Raw genomic sequence first — 19,156 nt, 5'->3', positions numbered from 1 at the left:
TTATCGAATTATAGTTTTTATTCGAATAGTTTTTATTCGAATAGTCTATCGAATAGTTTTATCGAATAGTTTTATCGAATGTTTATTTATTTCGAAAGTTTATAATATATTAGTTTATCGAATAGTTTTCAATGTTTTCAATTTTTCATTCAATAGTTTAGTTAATCGAATAATTTTTATTTTTTATTCATTCGAAATTCGAATTTTGATTGGTTGTAACTTTTAACTTGTAACTTGTTAGTTTTTTATCTTATATATTTGATACATAAAAATAATAATGTATTTTTATCCATAGAAGAAATTACATCAGATTTGAATTTTAGAGTTCTTCAAATATCTCTATGAACAACAAGTTTATTTACTTTCAAAATTTTAATGTATAATTATTAATTACCTACTAATTTGTAAAGATAATTTTCTACAGCTTATATTTGAAAATTGGAATACGTGTTTATGTGGGGACAATGATTCATCGCTAAAAAGTAAAATCTCAGGTGGTCAAGAAATAAATTGTGAATTAAAATTTGAAATATCAAAATTCCAAATAGTCCGTATAATAAAAAACTATTCGATAGTGTTATTCGAATAGAATATCAAACTATTCAAATAAACTATTCGATAGTGCTATTCGAATAGACTATTCAATAGTGCTATTCGAATAGACTATTCAATAGTGCTATTCGAATAAACTATTCGAATAAACTATTCGATAGTGCTATTCGAATAGACTATTCGATAGTGCTATTCGAATAGACTATTCGATAGCTTATCAGAGTATTCGATAGTTTTTATTGAAAAACTACTAATCGGTTATACTTAAAAACATTCGAATAGTATTCGATAGATTAAAAAAACTATCGAATACTATTCGATAGTGTAAACTATTCGATAGTGCCCATCACTACTGACAAGTTGGTTCAATTTTTGTGAAAAAAAATGCCCCCCCCCCCCCCCACAATGAGAACGATGTCCATTATATAGCCAATAACAACTAATTTATAATCTCCCGTTCGTGCCAAGGCCACATTGTTCTACAGAATGTAAATAATAATATAATATTGTCCCTGTTCATTGTGTTCTGTTAAGTTTGTTAATTCAGTGATATTTCACATATACCTCTACTACTATTATTAAAAAGCCAAATGGTGTTCAATGTTCATTTAATATATAAATTAATAAATAAATAATCAACGAATAAACATCATTAAGGTATGCAATAATATAGTAATCATAATGATAATAATAAATAATAGTTAATATTATTAAACAAACACTTGTTGTATCGGGTGCCATTACTGCCGTCGTCATGTTAAAACAATTACTTAAGATTACGTATTTAAAATTAATTGGTTTTCGTTATGAAATATATTCTTATAGGAATATATTTGTCACTCAGAAAGTATGATAGTGACGAGGTGGAACAAGTTGGGCGCATGACTAGATACAATTTATAGCATAGAAGATTTTTTAATGTGGAAATTGATTCGAAAATCATCGATGCAATATACTATGAAGCGTGTTTTCATATAATCACGGCAATTTATTGTCGTATACACAAAAAAAAGAACAAATGGCATTCATTTTAAATAATAAAATTAATATGAATAAATAAAATATGCATAGTGGTTTTTCTACGAAAACATTAAATTTAAAATATTCTTTACGCTTTTTAAGTATATTTATGAGTGTTAATATTGTAGGTATGTATAATTAACTGGCTTCTTAAAAAAAAAACTATTTTATGTAGGTTATATTTAAATGAAATCAGTAAATACTTTTGGCGGAACACACGCAGGTAACAATGTGAATAATATTTAGGTTAATAACAAGTCAACTATATATTTATAGAAAACGATATTTTTATTTAAAACTATTTATACTTACAGTCGCATCAGTTATCATCCATCCTTGATTTTATACTAAATAACTATGCAATGGTAGCTTTTAAAATAAAGTGGTCAATTATTTCGTTATTTTTGATACTTTGGTACGTTGTCTTTAAGGTATTGCAAAAATAAACCATCTTCGTAATATTAATATGAAAATATTCGTTACTTTTTCTTAATTCCCTAGTTTATAGTGAATTCGACGATTTCGGCACGATGCATTGTTGATGAATAACAACACACTAATGGAGTTTTAAAAATGTTTCAGGAAAAACATTTTTGAGAAAGTTTGAGAGAACATTCTGTTGTGCATTCAATAATGAGGTAAAAATGTTAAGAAAATAGTTGAAAATAGATTTTTAAAAAAAATGTGTTTATTTAAATTGTGTAGATACCTATGCAAAAGTATTTCAAAATAATTTTTTTTCGTGTACTATTCCCAGCCAATAATACAATTTATTAACTTTTATGATTGTAAATAGTACGTTTCGAATAAAATCTTTACAGAACGTTCTATTTCCATCAATTAACTAATTATCTATATTATGAATATATTTTTAATTAAATTAGTTTACATACTTCGATTCTATTAATGTATGAACCCTTTACTAACGCATATTTGACTAAAATACAAAATAATTAAAATAATACATAGGACATATATAATATTATGTATATTTTATACTAATCACTTAGGAGTATGTAATATGAATAATACAATTTATTTTAATATTATAAGGCATTTTACAGGTAAAATAAAGTCAAGATTTTTAATTACTTTCTTAAATTGAAATAATAAAAAAACAAATAAAAACTGGTAAGCGGATATCGCTCTGCTGTACAGTAAGTTACAAGTGAGTCACTGTAATCGGTGGTGTTAAATTTGAATTCAACGATATAAAACCATTGTATAAGAAAAACTATTCTGAGCGTAGACGGTTTGCCAGCCTATACATATATTACCAAGTAGGTAAATTTTACGATAGGTATCATTTTGATTAAAGTATACCTAATTAATTTTAGCACTAGGCATTAGTACCTACTACAGTAGGTTGAATTTATTTTTGCCAAATTAAATTAGATTTGAAAATGTCATTGTGTGTATAAAATATAACAATATATAGGTACTCTAAAAATTTCATAATATTAATATATCCAAGACGAATAATATTTTTAAATTGCAATATTATAAATAATTTTACGTATTTTGTCAAAATTCCATCTTTAAATTATTATAAAAAAAAAAAAACTAACTATGTATTTTAAATATTTTTCAACTGTCATTGTAACAATATATTGGAACTCTTTATTAAATTGTGCATTGCTATCCAGTTTTCACAGGATCGAGGAATATAATTTCATCGCAATAAATAAATTATTTAATATATAATATATATTATATTATATTTATATTAATATATAATATATATTATATTATATAAGACGATGACAAAAAAAAATAAAAAATCGTCTAACCGACAAATTGTTATAAATTAAGAGATGCGCATTTTCACACTACTTGGAGATCTACAATTAATTTTATGCATCTCTTCTGTACATTTTATTGCGTTAAATCAATGTAAGAATACGGACCCCACTTTTAGTTTTTAATTTTTAATTGTTTTGTACACACCGATTAAGACAATGTCTACCAATGTGTTGTTTTGTTATATCTCGATCTTATATATTGTATCATCGTATAATGATATCTTGTTGGGTATAGGTATTTTAATTGTTTTTAATATGCGTCTTCCTCATAGATATGTTTTTTTACACAGACACCCAAATATGTAAAAAGAGCTCAGCCCCGCGTATATATTTTAACAAATAACATAATATGACATTATCATGATTTTATAGTAACGAAAAACTCGACGAAGGGCAAACTTAATATTTCATATTCTTAAAGTTGTGTTTTAAACCGTGGAAATTGAATCTATAGTTATTTTGTAGTGAGCGTTTACTCTCAAGAAGACGATATAATATTATAATATCTATCTTATAATATATTATATACAATATTATAGTATAGTGATGCAGTTTACTCTCCAACCACGTTTGTAATAAACTTGGTTATTAATATTTGCTTTGCTCACGGATATTAGTACTTAGTTATTTTTAGAAAACTTGAATCTCGCGTGGGTGTATATATATATTAGGTATACATAGTATGGTGTTATATACATGCATAAGATTATTGTGTACCTATAAAAAGGACGCTGTGCGAATTGTGTTTGCGCGTTTGAGTTTTAAGAGGCCTAAGGCAGACGTGACTTTCTCATAAAGCGTTATTAACATTATAATACCTATTATACTTACCAATTAAACATCGACAGACGAACCGACTAAATAATACGATTTGTTTGTTTTCGATCCAAAATAACTATTAGGGGTTATTATCATTATAGTTAGGTATTTCGATAGATGAATGCAGCAAACATACTTACATATTACGACGTACTTATCCATATCTTATTATTGAATTGAATAATGTATATTTTTCAAAGTTGAGTTTTTCAAATGTAAGGATCTAATATTATTCGTTACGGTTTGACACGTTTGACCTGAGAGTATCCCCTCACTTCTCCCCTCCACCCCATCACTATTCGTTTGACCACCAAAGATCAGAAGGGAAAATACGGTAAACACTCGTAAAGCTTTTCGATAGCATACTACTCCAACAAAGCAGTGGGAGGTAGCATATTACACGAGGGCTAATATTTTAACCATAAGACCACAGTTTAATGGTTAAACTAACAAAACACCAAACACCTCATGGCCAATGAAATTTGTCAATTTTATACCCATCTCTGTCCAACTCTTATCTCTCGAATTCCGGGAATACTATACCAGATAAATACAAAAGACATCGACTTCACGAAACTCTGTAAAAAAAACCTCGCCAACCTTCAACAATTAGCAAAGCAGTCAATTTATAATACACATACCCACCAGTCCTACCTATGTATAATTAAATAATTTATAAAATAAGCCGATGTTGGTCAACTAATTTAGAGTATAATAAATTATATTCTTAATGTAAAACTTAATCTGCTAATAACCAGCTCGTCGTTGGTAATGTTCAACAAACGTTTTTTAAAAAAAAAAAACAAAAACAAAAAAAAATTACAATTGTGCGCAGTTTCTCACTTACCAACCATTTTGCTAAGGAATTCTTTCCGTGTAATTAGATACATCACACACATAATGCTTTGAAACAAACATGGTATTATTAAATAGCTCATATTAAGTTATTGTTGTGTTCATCAACAGTTTTTAATCGAGTAAAATAGAATTTTAATTTTGAAATATATTGTTATAAATTTGTTCGTTGAAAACCATTTCTAAAAAAGGGGGATAGTAGATAGCCACTCTTAGTGTACAGTAAGTGTCGGGCAGGCGCGGCTTTAGAGACATACAAAAAGGAGGGGGCATTTTTTTCAACTATCACTAAATTGCAAAGGGGACTTGGAGAATATTCTAACTTGGAACCTGTAAGTTTGTCGATAAATAATGTCTTGTATTTACACATTATATTTGGTTAAAAAATTCCAATTATAATAAATCTATTTTTTACACTACCTACTTTCAAGTCCAATAACTACTTATGATTAAAAAAAGTTAATGAAAATGAATAATGATATTAGAGGTAGATACTTAATTTATTACAATTAGAGACGAATACAAATTTACTTAATTTCTCCTTAATATTCATTATATTGCTGACGGCTGAACATACGTCGTCCAGTACCTACTCCAGTGAGATACACTACAGTCCACCGTATAGACAATAGACTACAGATTCGCCATTACTAATGATCGATAACAGTTTATCGTATGTTTGACGCGGACACATTGATGAATAATATTTTGATTATTTTTAGAATACTGGGGGCTCGGGTTTTTCGTGGTAATGTCGTATGCCATGAAACATAGATAGTCGATTCGTGTAAACACGTTTATTTATAGTATTATTCTTTTATAAGGACTATAATAAATTGACTAAATTATATAGGTACATAAACCGTCCGTCGACAATTTACGTATTAAAATGTTACGAGTTTATGACTGTAATTGAGTATTCACTGATAATAGTTGTTTCCCCAAATTAGTACAGAGTCCGACTACGTTCCTATATTATGATACACGACTCATATTAATGTCTTATGTTTTTTTTAGCCCGCCAAATAAAATTGTTAGGTACGTAGGTTATTAAAATCAGGATTTAACAGTTCACAAGGACAAATATGTGAAAAATAAAAATTTTTGAAAAGACCCCGGGGGCATGGCCCCAATGCCTCCCCCCCTTGGAGCCGTGCCTGGTGTCAGGTCGTCATTGGATATTGAGTACAGAAACTAAATAGATATTACTAAGTAATAAGTGCTGTAAGTAATTAATTTTACTATTAGTAGGTACTAAGTAATGTTAAAAGTACTAAGTTAAATACATAATTTCCGTAAACATTGCATTATTAATATCTTATTATAATACATTCGATTCGCAATAACAATCGACGTTAAAGGGAGAAAAAAAATGGCTTCGAGATATTATTTATTATTGGAGATAATTTTAACTCGAATTTAATCTAACCAAACCTCAAGAGTCGAGGGGAATATAAAATCGAGTCGTCTAGTTTTTCAAGTTATCTCGACTGGTGAGTGGTGACTCATATAGGTATATTATACATTTATTTACATTATAGTTCTTAAATTTTGAGTTCATACTTAAATGTTTCGAATCCCCACGAAAAAATGTTTGAATTACAACAGAATAATTAAAATAGTTATTCTTTGTTTAAGTTTTTAAATATCTGATTATGTTCAAATTTTAACTTAAAATCTCTATAAAAAAAAATGCGTGTTTATATTATATTTTCCAGATTATTTGGTATCAGTGTGCCAATGTACGCTAGTTAATGAGACTCCTTGTTTTAAATTTGTAAGCCTAATTAGCTATACGAATTGAACATTTCATTGAAAATGTTTACGATTTTGGTGAATTTTGTGAGAAATTTATTTTTATTGTTTTTTCACAGTTGTTTCAAAAAGTTGTAGGGCATTTATTTTAAATTCAAACAATAACAACTTATTAAGAACCTTGTATTACAATTTAAAAACCTGCAGGGTATTAATATTAAAAATCTTACGGATTTCTAACTTAAAACGAACACAAAATAATATATCGAACAATATGTGTTTTTAATATATTAAATTGGTATATCGACAAGGAACCTTGCATTCAATTTACAAGGATTTTGACGGACATTTATATAAACAAAAAAAAAGATCGGTAAATGGGCACGTTTCTGCTTGTAGGTAGGTATTTAGATTTCAAGTAGTAGGGTCACTGTAATGGATGTGTTAAATTTGAATGCAACCATATATCATTAAAGCATAATATGAAAATAAATTCTGGGCGGAGACAGTCAGTCAGTCAATATCAAGTACGTACCTATTTCTTATGATAGGTTTTTGTTATTGTTATTAAATCAATTTTTTTTTACCATTACAATAAAGTACGGTAGGATAATTTAATTTTTGCCGGAAACATTTAATTTAATATCATATTATTAATATTTCACTATTATTATAGATTGTATAATATTTTGTATCAGATAATATTATTGTTATTAGGTATATTTTGGTTAATACCACCTTGCCGTTGAACCTACAATGTGAATAGGTTATATAAAAAGCATTATTTTATAAATGTCGTTGCGTATAGTAAAATAGTTATTAGGTATGTACGTAAAAGTTTCCCACGAAAAATATTTTTGAATTACAACGAAATAAACAACGTCGATATTCTTCGTATGAATAATAATATGTAATTTCGTCCAAATTTGAACTTCAAATGTCAATATAAAAATATTGGGCGAATATATATATTTTCTTGAATTTTTTTTTAGTCACTTATGAAGAATTTGTTGTTCAATTTTTAAGCTTATTGATGAACAAAAATATTTTTATCGACATTGATAGAAAAAAAGTCAAAATATTTTTAAAATTATACCATGTATAGAAAATTATAATACAAAATATATTAAGTGGACATTTCGACTATTTTATCGGTTATTTGTTTCTAAATTACACACACAAAAAAAAAAACAAAATCAATTTTTTCAAAAAATGGTTTTACGTCAAAATTGGTTGTTTTTTCTTAAATTGCTTTTTTGCTCTGTTCGAATCTTTTGAAAACTTAATACTTTTGACACTCAAAATGAACAGATAGGTTCACTTTTATACCAAAAAAAGATGTTGAATTGGTAAATTAAAGCATTTTTATGGATACAAAAGGTGATGACAGGTATTTTTAACCATATAACTGGCTATATTTATAATATATTTAAAAAAAATAACCTAACTTAAGTTAATTGTAAGTTTCCATATAACTTTTTACATAACTGAGTTAAAAAATGAATTAAGATAACTGTTATATCTAAACGTTTTTTACTGTTTTCTATCAAGTTAACTTAACTCAATTACAAATTATCACTGACTTGCCTAGGCTTCGTTGTTTTGGAAGGTTTTGCCCTTGATAAATTTCATATTCAAATTAAAATCTAAGTAAGTACCCATATATAGTAATTAAAATAAAATATTTATATTATTATAATATTATAATAATATATCAGAAGAATATCGGTTATAATTCATTCCTATTATAGATTTAGTGTAAAAGTTTTACTATTATTGTTGAAATATTATGATAATGTGAACAAGTATGCAAATATGAAATATAGATTGTTAATAACATATATAAGTACCAAAATTTCAAAATGATTCTATAATTATTGGATGTTTTAAATTTGAATTTAATAAACAATTTTAAATCATATTGCATGGACGAAAAATGTTTTATCCATATCATCAATATTACTATATTTTGTGGCTTGATTGGGGCTGTGGTTGCATTCAGTTACAAAACGTGTTCTAAGTGCAAGCACCGACCAGTGTCACTGGATTGGTAATCACCCGAATTATTACGTGCTGTGTACCCGCGTGTACCCTCCACTACACCAATGGACCGTATGTCGGATAATATATTGAAATAAATATTATATAGGTCAATACCGTACATAGTAGAACGCTATGCATAGGATCGTGCGATATAGATAGCTTAAAATAATTAGTCTAAATATTTTTAAAGTTGCACTGTGCAGCGTAGAAAATGATAAAACTCGGCCAGGAGAAAATTTTCATGACCCCCAGATTAATATTTTACTGATCGCATAAAATTGTGGCGTGTATAACAGCGGTTGCGTATACGTTGCACATTAGAAAAATATCATAGCATAAACAGAAACAACAAGTTTGACTTTTAACCTCACTCGCCAATTTATAAACACTGTTAAGATGCGTACAAAGATAGTGTTGTTTACTCGTTACGAAAATGAATAATAAGTTACGACGGCAGTTACAAAAATTATTTGATAACCATTTTTTTTTTAACAAATGTAAAATTGGGCTGGATACAACTTTTTTTTTCTAACTGATTTTCGTGAGGTTGATTTTTGTAATGCTTTGTTTATTGCCATAGAAATGCTAATCAATGATAAACAAAATTATATATATAAATATATAATATATTATTAAATTAAATTCCTAACAAATTGTAGCATGGTAGTAGATATTTTTAGATATTTTTCCACTGAATAATGCCCGAAAACATATATGTGATTCCTCGATTTTCCTTGCAGAGGGAAAATATCTAGCAGCATTATACATGATTGAGTAGTACAATGAGCACAACCAATTCATCATTAATGGATTCATATAGTGTATTGGTATAGGTATTAAAATAAAGTAAATTAAATTAAATTTACTAAATTTCAGAGTGTTAGTGTAAAGTGTGTCTATATTATATTGATGGAACTATTCACTATGACACTATTTAGAATTAGAGGTTGGTCACTTATAGATCATGACACCTCATTCGTTTTATAGATTTTATAACCATAAACACATTTTATTATGCGATCTCGGTTCGTCGATATCATGACAATAATACATATATTGTACCTATATTGTTATCGTTATAAATTAATAAGAGAGAAATGTTTCAAGACCACGCGATTAATATTTTACTGATCGTGTACAACTACAGCTGTTGCGTACATTGTACATTATATCATAAATTCATCACATAAAAAGAAATAAAAAGTTTGATTTATAACTATATACTACGTGGATACTAATGTATTAGGCACCGTCGTCACGAACACTAATAAGTGACGACGGCAGTTAGAAGTTATATGACACTCGTAACTCTGATAGTAATATACATCGCACGATTGTCTATACCATAACATAAAAATAATGTTAATAACGAGCTTAACTTTTATAGCTATGCGCTCGCCAATTATTGAGGCAGGAGACTTGAACGCTGCTAAGATTCGTACAATAATTAGACAGCGTTGTTACGACAGCTAATAAGTGAAGACGGCAGTTAGAAGTTATTTGACGACAGTGGCGTAGACATGATTTCTGAAAGGGGGGAGGGGATCAAAAAAAAAAATACGACAGCTAAATGGGAGGTGAAAATTGGAAAATCTTCACCCTCTCAAAACTTTTTTTAAGGTACCTAGTAAAATATTTAACAATAGGAACAATGAATATAATTTGAATTGATTCAAAACTCACATTAAACCAGGGATGGAAAACGTTTTTAATTTTTTCGTTTTCGTTAAGTTTTAATGATTTAAAAATATGGTTTTTGTTTAACGTTTTTAAACGTTTTTGATTTCCGTTTTTAAAAACGTTATTTTCCTATTGTTTCCAAATAACGTTTTTGATAATGTATATTTTTTTTATATTATATTTTTATAATTTATAACTTTTAACTTTTAAGTTATAACAGTAGCGCGCAATATAGAAATGCACTTAAAGTTAAAAATAAAAATTAATTATTCTTAATATTTAAATTTTAAATCAAAATTATAATTTTTATAAAAATTAAGAAATTCAAAATTTCTGATTTGAAATTAAAATGTTTTCAAAGTTAAAGATTAAAAGTAAAGACAAGTGTAATTTTTAAAAACATTTTTTTTTTTTCGTGGTATAAATAATTTAATAATTTAATAATTTATAATACTATAATTTACTTTCGTTTTCGTTTTTGATTTCGTTATTATTTTTTCGGTTTTTAGGATTTTTTGTTATCGTTTTTCAGTTTTTTTTTTTTATTAATTATTTTCGTTTTTTTTCGTTTTCGTTTTATTAATTGTTTTCGTTTTTTTGTTTTTTTCCGTTTAATAACGTTTTTTTATAAACGTTTTCCATTCCTGCATTAAACACAATATGGAAGATTATCCACTCCAATACTCCATATTCTATAAAGTAAAAACTTCTTTATTACAAAATGCTACATCATTAAATAAAATAAATAATAACTTAATTAACAAATCTAGTTTTCTCTTTTTTTTTTGCTAGTTCATCTAAAACTTCTTCTGCTTTAATAGAAATATTTCTATAAACTGCCATAAGTGTTAGGCCATTTAGCCGTTCTTGTAATAAATACATTTTTAATTTATCACGTTTCTTATATTTTACGTTTCTCTATGATAATTGATAGGTGAAATCAATTATCAATAATCCCATGAGTGTTTCTTTATTTAGATTTCAGTTAAATTAGTTGTATGTATACCACGATTATAAAGAACTTTAAAAAAAAGTTCTTTATAATCGTGATGTATACGCGGTGAACTAAATCCGTAGATGCCGTGGCGATAATGATTTCTCATAACTTAATAACGATAATATCCGATAACATTTTAAACACAGACACTCAGTGGAACTGTGGAAGTATAGTCCATTTAGTCGAGCCCACATACGTCATACATTTTATATATATAATATACTTACTATATAGTGTTGTCTCAGGTCTCTATAAATAATAAGATAAGCTATAAATTATAATAAATTATAACCATAGTCGTCAATCGTCATCGACCATTTCAACCAAATAAATATTACTATTTACTTTGCAATAAATAAACGAAAATAAAATTATAATGGTATTCAGTATGTTGACAAAATTGTCAAAATTCAATAGCTCGATAGATCATAATATAACAAAATATTCCATCATAGTGCATACTACATAATGTAAGCAAAAACAAAAAAATAAATCTAATGGGGGGATCTGACCCCCACGTCCCCCCCTTGTCTACGCCAGTGTTTGACGATCGTAACTATTTTATGATACGGTTCCGTTTCACCAATATTATGATAGTATAATATCGTATAATGACTATAATATTACCTATTATCGTTATTAATTAGTGATTCGATACCACTCGTCGTAGATCGATGTGTGAAAATAGTGATAATATTATAAATAGCTTAGAATAATAGTCTAAATATTTTAAAAGTTGCGCTGTGCATCGTATAAAATGATCAAAACGGAATGGATAAAGGTTTCAAGTTCCCGAGATTAATATTTCATGAATACGCGGTGTGTACAGCAACCGTTGCGTACATCGCACATTGCCTACCTATATCATAACATAAAAATTATGTTAATAACGAGTTTGACTTTTAACCATGCGCTCGCAAATGTATAGTCGCAGGAGACTTGAATGCAGCTATGATGCGTACAATATAATAATTAGACAGCGTAGTTACTACAACTAATAAGTGACGACGGTCGACGGCATTTAAAATTTATTTGACAATCCTAACTATTTTATTATGCAGTCCCGTTTCGTTTCCACATAATATTAAACGCATTAAATCTCTCAAAATATTGTGGTCTTAACATAGGTTGAAAGTAGGTCCGAGTTAAAGAAAACAATTTTTTTTAATGTTTTATGTACGTCTTAATTTTTTTAATATATTTTTACCAAATGAAACATAAAGGTGGCCTTCTGAAAAAAAAAACTAAAAATAACAATTGTAATTTGTAGAAAGTTGTTTCTTGAAATGTGCATGGGATGATTTACAATCAATTGTTGTTTTGAATAAATATCTCTAAAATTTGACCGCACATTGGGTGCATAATTTTGCATAATGTCAAAATGTTTACACTGTGGCTATCAGATCTCAAACCATAACTTTGGAAACCAGACTTTAACCTTGAACGGAGACAAACTATAGTGGGTGGAAATGATACACCCCACTCTAATGTACATTAAAATACAAAGTCTAAAATTGTTGTATATCATTAACTCAAAAACTAAAATATGATAAAGAACATAATATGTGCTTGTTTCCCCAACGTAAAACATTCATACGAATAAAATGAGAAGAAGCCAAAAAGCCAATACCGAACCATACTGGCCAGTGATCCATGTGTTGTAATAGACACTAATTATCTTCGAAAACATTAATGACTTTTAAGATATTATTTTACATAATTGTAAGTCGATGAGCGAATGCGGTCTGTTCTTATTCTCATATAGAGTATATTTTCCTCCAAATATTTGGGCATCGGCTTCCGAAACATTAACTTGGACAACTATAATGCCTGCAAATCTTTTCACAGTAGTTCTATCAAAAGCTTTTCTACTCGTCATCCTAATTTTTATGATTTTATGGATAAAATAATAAAATTGGATATAGTTAATATTATAAACGATCCTTATAAATTTAAAAACACGACATTTTGTTTTCGACCAATGAACGATCACTGGTGCCAATCACCGATACGCGAAGGTGGACTGTTCTTACTCTGACTACAGAGTATAATAATTACCGTATTATAACATTATCATTGAATTGGCGACATGCGTTCACGCAATTATGGGTATAAAAGCTCCGTACCCCGTTTACGAATCCTGACTCTGACGCGTGTATATGAAATATTTAAATGTCCACCGATACAAACGGACAGCGATTGCCACAACACCATTATCAATAATGGTCGTGCACGAATGATCGCCATAACAATAATAATAATAATTTCATATTGTTCTAGACAGTCGGCGCGCTCGTCCCGCAATCTCGGCTGCATCGATGTCTCTAAAATATCGGTTTTGACATGGAATTACAATATTATTATACTCAATCGATGGTGTAAGAGACGTGTTTGCATACGGTACGAAGTAGCTTTCGCTGTTGTCAATCGGAATAATAATAATAACTAATAGTTAATAGAACGAGAACAATGTTTTTTTATATTTCACTGCCAATACACTATAGGTATATAATATTATGTGCATTTGCATTTACAATATCATTTGCCGTCGGGGGTGTTATTTTGGGGATACTGCGCCCAGTACTGCAAAATACCCCAAAATCTGGGTAAATCAAATTAAATTGCAATACATTTGAGCGCTATGCGGAAATCCCACAAATGTGAAAACCGTTTTATTAAACGACGATGAGGTACAACGCGATTGGACATGAAAACGATATTATATAATAATTGATAATATTATATACAAAATAATGAATATTTAACTATACAGAGTAGTTTTTCATCGTTATTACTTACCTAGGTATAAATTAGCTATTATAACTATAATAGCTTACGCGAGACGTTTTTATCTAACTAATAATATGTCGGGTTTTTAAATTGCCTATTATAATAGTAAGTATATATTATTTTGTAAAAATTATATCTATCTCTGCACACCTGATGATATAATAATCAATAATGATAAATGAAAAACCCGTTTTGTTTGTTAACTACCTATAGGAAGTATGTGACCTTTTACGATCTTTTATATAACAATTATTACTTAAATTATTAAGACAAATAATATTATTATGTGATTGGTTAAAATGGTAAGTTGTATAAGAAAAACATACATAATATATATATATATAAACTATATGGGCACACGATACTACCGCTGGTAACAACATGGAGAAATTTATTAAAGAAGCAACATTTATAAATGATGTGAAATTTAAATAATGCGTGATAGTAAAGAATAATTATATTTTGTATTTAGTGAATACAAAATTTAAATTAATATCATGTGTTGCATTTAAAATTAAATTATCTATGCTTAACACTTGAGCAGATATTTATAAAAATAATCCGGTTTACGTGATATATATATATATATATATCTATGATATTAAAATTAAGTTTTTTCAATTTCAATTTTTTTTTTATGGATTAGAATTGTATAATTATAGTTTGTGTGCTTGTTGAATAATAGATTATACGTTTTATACCTAGCTAAAAACCTCAAGTGGAACTACTACAAGAGATTTTTAACAAAAAACGAAAATGTATTAGCAAAAGTCTAATACGTCATGGTAAATAATATTTAACAACATTTTAAAAATTCACCTTTGTCAATAATTATAACTATAATGAAAATAACTCATAATTATTACTTAAAAAACGTTCCGTACCTAATAATAATTTTTGAAAAAGTACGTTTTGATTTATTTTTCAAACTTATATTAGTAACAACTACGTTTTATTTTTCTAGAACGTGTTATATAATTTTTTCATACTATGGTCATTAGTTAGAGCGTGAATTTGTATGCATAAAAACCATTTATGCGCTAAAAAATCTTAAATACGCATAAATAAATACCAAGATATGCACTAAAATGTTCAAATATGCACTCAAAAATTAGCAAGAAAGACATTTATTCTCTTAAAATTTAATTAAAACAATAAACTTAAAATGTATGAAACACTATTAAAAATAATTTATTTTTAAATATCTGTGTCTAATAGACAGCAGGGTCTATAAAAAAAAAATGAATTCCCAAATATATTCGGGGAACCATTTATAGCTACCAGCTATTTATTAATTTAAATATTATTTATTAATCGAAATTATAAAAAATATAATATTTATTTTTTCTATACGATATGTATACCATATCTATAATATGATGTCTAAAATAACAAAAAAAAAAATGGTCAAATTTCAAAATATGTACTGACCATAAACGTTTCACAGCTTAAATCGTTTTTAAGTCATGAAATAAATGTTGTGCTTTATTTGCATATCATACGCTAAACAAGAATAAAATAATATATGGAAATGCATACAAATCCGCGATCAAACTCATTATCTACTAATTTTTTTTATAAAATGTATGAAGACATGTGGTGACTCTTTTTTTGTCACGTCTCATATGTTAATTATTTAATGCAATTAATACAATTTTATGTAATTAAATACGTATACACCCAACAAATTTAATCGTGAATATTATTAATTATCCATGATAATATATTAAGACTGAGGTCAGATCAATAGGATATTGGAATAGAAAGGTCAGCTAATAAACTATTTCACCTTTATTTGTTTTTAAATATCCACTTATTACACATATTTTAATAATTCTTCGAAGCGATAAAGTAAAAAGTGGATCACAAAGCGAGTATAGATATACTTTTCGGTGGAAGCCATAGGTATAAAATGTTCAAAATTATATAACATGCATTTATTTGAAATTAATATATTATTGTATTTGCATTAATAATACAGTACGGTCATACTTTGTTCGATAAAATTTCATATAATATATGAATATCGAAAATTTATTATTTTAATTCATCAAAATAATTATGGTAAAACTTTAAGAAGGTTACAGAAACTATATACATTTTTTATAATAATAAACATATTATGCTAGACAAAGACCACCAGAAATCTATGTTTTTTTATAGATAATATTGAACATTGATTACAATAAATTATTTTAAAAATAATATTTTAAATTCTGAGCGGAGTGAGGAAGCTAGTGGTTTTACAATGGTATTTATTTTTTATCCTGTATACAACATTTTTACCAAAAGGAGCGCTTCAATTTCTGCATATAGTACCTTATCTTTTAGCGAATAGGATCAAAATGGTACTTTAGAAAGGTCATTTTTCCATTTTCTTAATGCCTTTAGTTACTTAATGCCACGGGAAAAACTACCGACAAATTACAAAAATTTGAATTTCTAACGCTTTGTTATCACCATAGCAACGAATAAAAATGTTAATATTATAATATTAATTCAACTTAAAAGCTATAATATAATAATATAAAAAATCCAAACTGATAAACCGTCTCCGTTCAGAATCGTTTTTCTTATACAATGATATTATACCATGGAATTCAAGTTTAATACAATCCATTATACATTGACCCACTTATAACCTACTGAACAGCAGAGTGACATCCACTTACCCGCTTCTTTTATATTCAAAACGAAAATAACTACAAGTATAGGTACTGTTTTAGTTTTCTCGTTGATTGTGCAATATTTAATATAGGTACCGACTGCAGATGTGTTAGAAAAAAATAACATTCCTATTAACATGGTGATATATCTCATGTACAAATTCGATTTCGTAATAACATAATTATTTAGGACCCCGGAGGCTGTGGTTCATTTCGGTGATAAAAATGTATTTCAGAATATGAATTAATTTTTCGATTCGATCGGTTCTCGTAGGTTCTATAGTGCCTTTGTGATCAACAAGTGAAGTTTGAAAACGACGGACGCGAAAACTTTTCTAAAATTCGGTGCAATAATTATTCATATAATATTATGATACATAATATAATACCATATCATAATGAACTTAAAAACTGCCACCTCAGTCGTAGCAGCCGTTATTATCGTGGAAAATACCTTTTAATGTCGCAGAGCAAATGTTATAGTTAATACTATAAAATATGCAAAACTAACGGGAAATAGAAAAATAAAAATATTTTGGTCAAGTTTTTGGATTAATGTCAGACGTGTAGCTAGTATAACATGTTATTACCTATATAATATAATATCATTACGTACGGGCTGTTATACCGATTACCGAAAAAAAAAAAATGTTTTCATTATTAAGTAAGAGAATAATATTAGATTTTACAATCTGTACACATAATATATTAAATGTGGTACAATAAGCAATAAGTATATAGAAAAAAAAAATATTAATAATGACACACGGCCAACCTGCAGGCTTGATTGAAGGGGGTGTCCATTGACATCATTGACTGCCTACTTCAAGTAACGATTATACAGTCATTATGTTATATTATTATGGTATAGGTGTACGCAATATTTTTTAGTGTGCGTGAATAATAGGTAGGCATGCAGATTTGCAAAATGTGGTCTTTTGTGCAGCGATTCTGCGTGTCATGCACGGACGTCATGTGTGATAACGATAAATAATAATTAATGTCGTTGAGGATTTTCCTCAAATTTATTTTATGAGTTATGCGAACACATTTTAAACACGTTGTATAATTGGTACAATCATATTGAAATAATATTATGTTTGAATATTCTTGATATCCGTCGATAATTGCGTACGAAAAATTGCATCGATTTTAAATTTTAATAAAAAAAAAAAAAAATATCAAACGGTTTGTGTTTATTATTTTCAAATCAAGGCAACTGTGTTTTTCAATAAGAATTTAATAATATTTTTGATAAACAAAATGTACGGGTATGAGGTACTCTCCAAAGGTTTTGTGCAAACTCTTTTATGTATATTGAATCTATTTCACAAAATAGTAAACATTAAACAGGTATGATTCATAATGTTCCATTTAATATCTAGGAAATCCACAAGTGGTTTCTGGAAAACTCATCGTATTATTCTCAGATTCGTTAATAATAATAATACCTCCTAATACCTCACTCAAAACGTCATTTTTTTAGCTAGGTATCAATGAAAATGCATTATTTATTAAAATCTGAACCATTCCGTGTTAACAAGGTTTTTTTTGGAATAGTTGTTAATATTAATATTACAATATATATAAACACAAATTTACCTGTTTTAAAGCGAATTCGGAAACGTGCAGTAATGTTTGAATGAGAATCAAATGTAAATATAAAATAATAATATGTTTACGGAATGAAATTCACTTTACAAGCGCACCGCCGTCCGACTTGTTAAAAAATATCAAACACATGTGTATAGTTTTCACTTTTAAAAACAAGTATGAATCGCGTGCGTGAAACCGATCGTTACTGAATACGTTTGATAAAAAACCTAACGTGGACGCTGGAAGTGATAGTTATTTATTTATTTTTTTTTTTACGATGTGTTGTAATGGGTGTGTAAAAATCGCTATGGCCGTATGATCGGCCTTATCTAATTCACCATTTCGTTCTTCATTAATATCCCACCTAGACAAAATAATATTTAATGCAATGTAAACTATATAACTCACGGACATTTTATTTTGTATATAATTATTTACATTAAAATAATTATACCTAATTTATTCAATTTCAGTAGCTCTAATATAATATAACATTTAAACTAATCGCACATATTCCGTACGCGTTATAAACAAAAACAAAAACACAATATTATTTATAAGTATACTATACGCCGTAGGTA

The 19,156-nt window shown here is 27.7% G+C and overlaps 1 protein-coding gene across 1 annotated transcript in view; it reads right to left on the bottom strand.

Moving 5' to 3' along the window:
* The window catches only part of LOC100168708 (glucose dehydrogenase [FAD, quinone]), a 33,794-nt gene extending 14,990 nt beyond the window's left edge, over positions 1-18,804 (bottom strand). Inside the window, exon 1 of the mRNA XM_001952630.5 lies at positions 18,582-18,804. The gene's annotated coding sequence lies outside the window, so the exon portion shown is untranslated. The remainder of the gene's footprint in view (positions 1-18,581) is intronic.
* Between the last annotated feature and the right edge of the window lie 352 nt (positions 18,805-19,156).

The sequence above is a fragment of the Acyrthosiphon pisum genome, chromosome A2 (assembly GCF_005508785.2).
Source record: "Acyrthosiphon pisum isolate AL4f chromosome A2, pea_aphid_22Mar2018_4r6ur, whole genome shotgun sequence".
Taxonomy (NCBI): domain Eukaryota; kingdom Metazoa; phylum Arthropoda; class Insecta; order Hemiptera; family Aphididae; genus Acyrthosiphon; species Acyrthosiphon pisum.
Note: the sequence above shows the minus strand (reverse complement) of the source record. Positions and strands in the feature narration are given on the sequence as shown.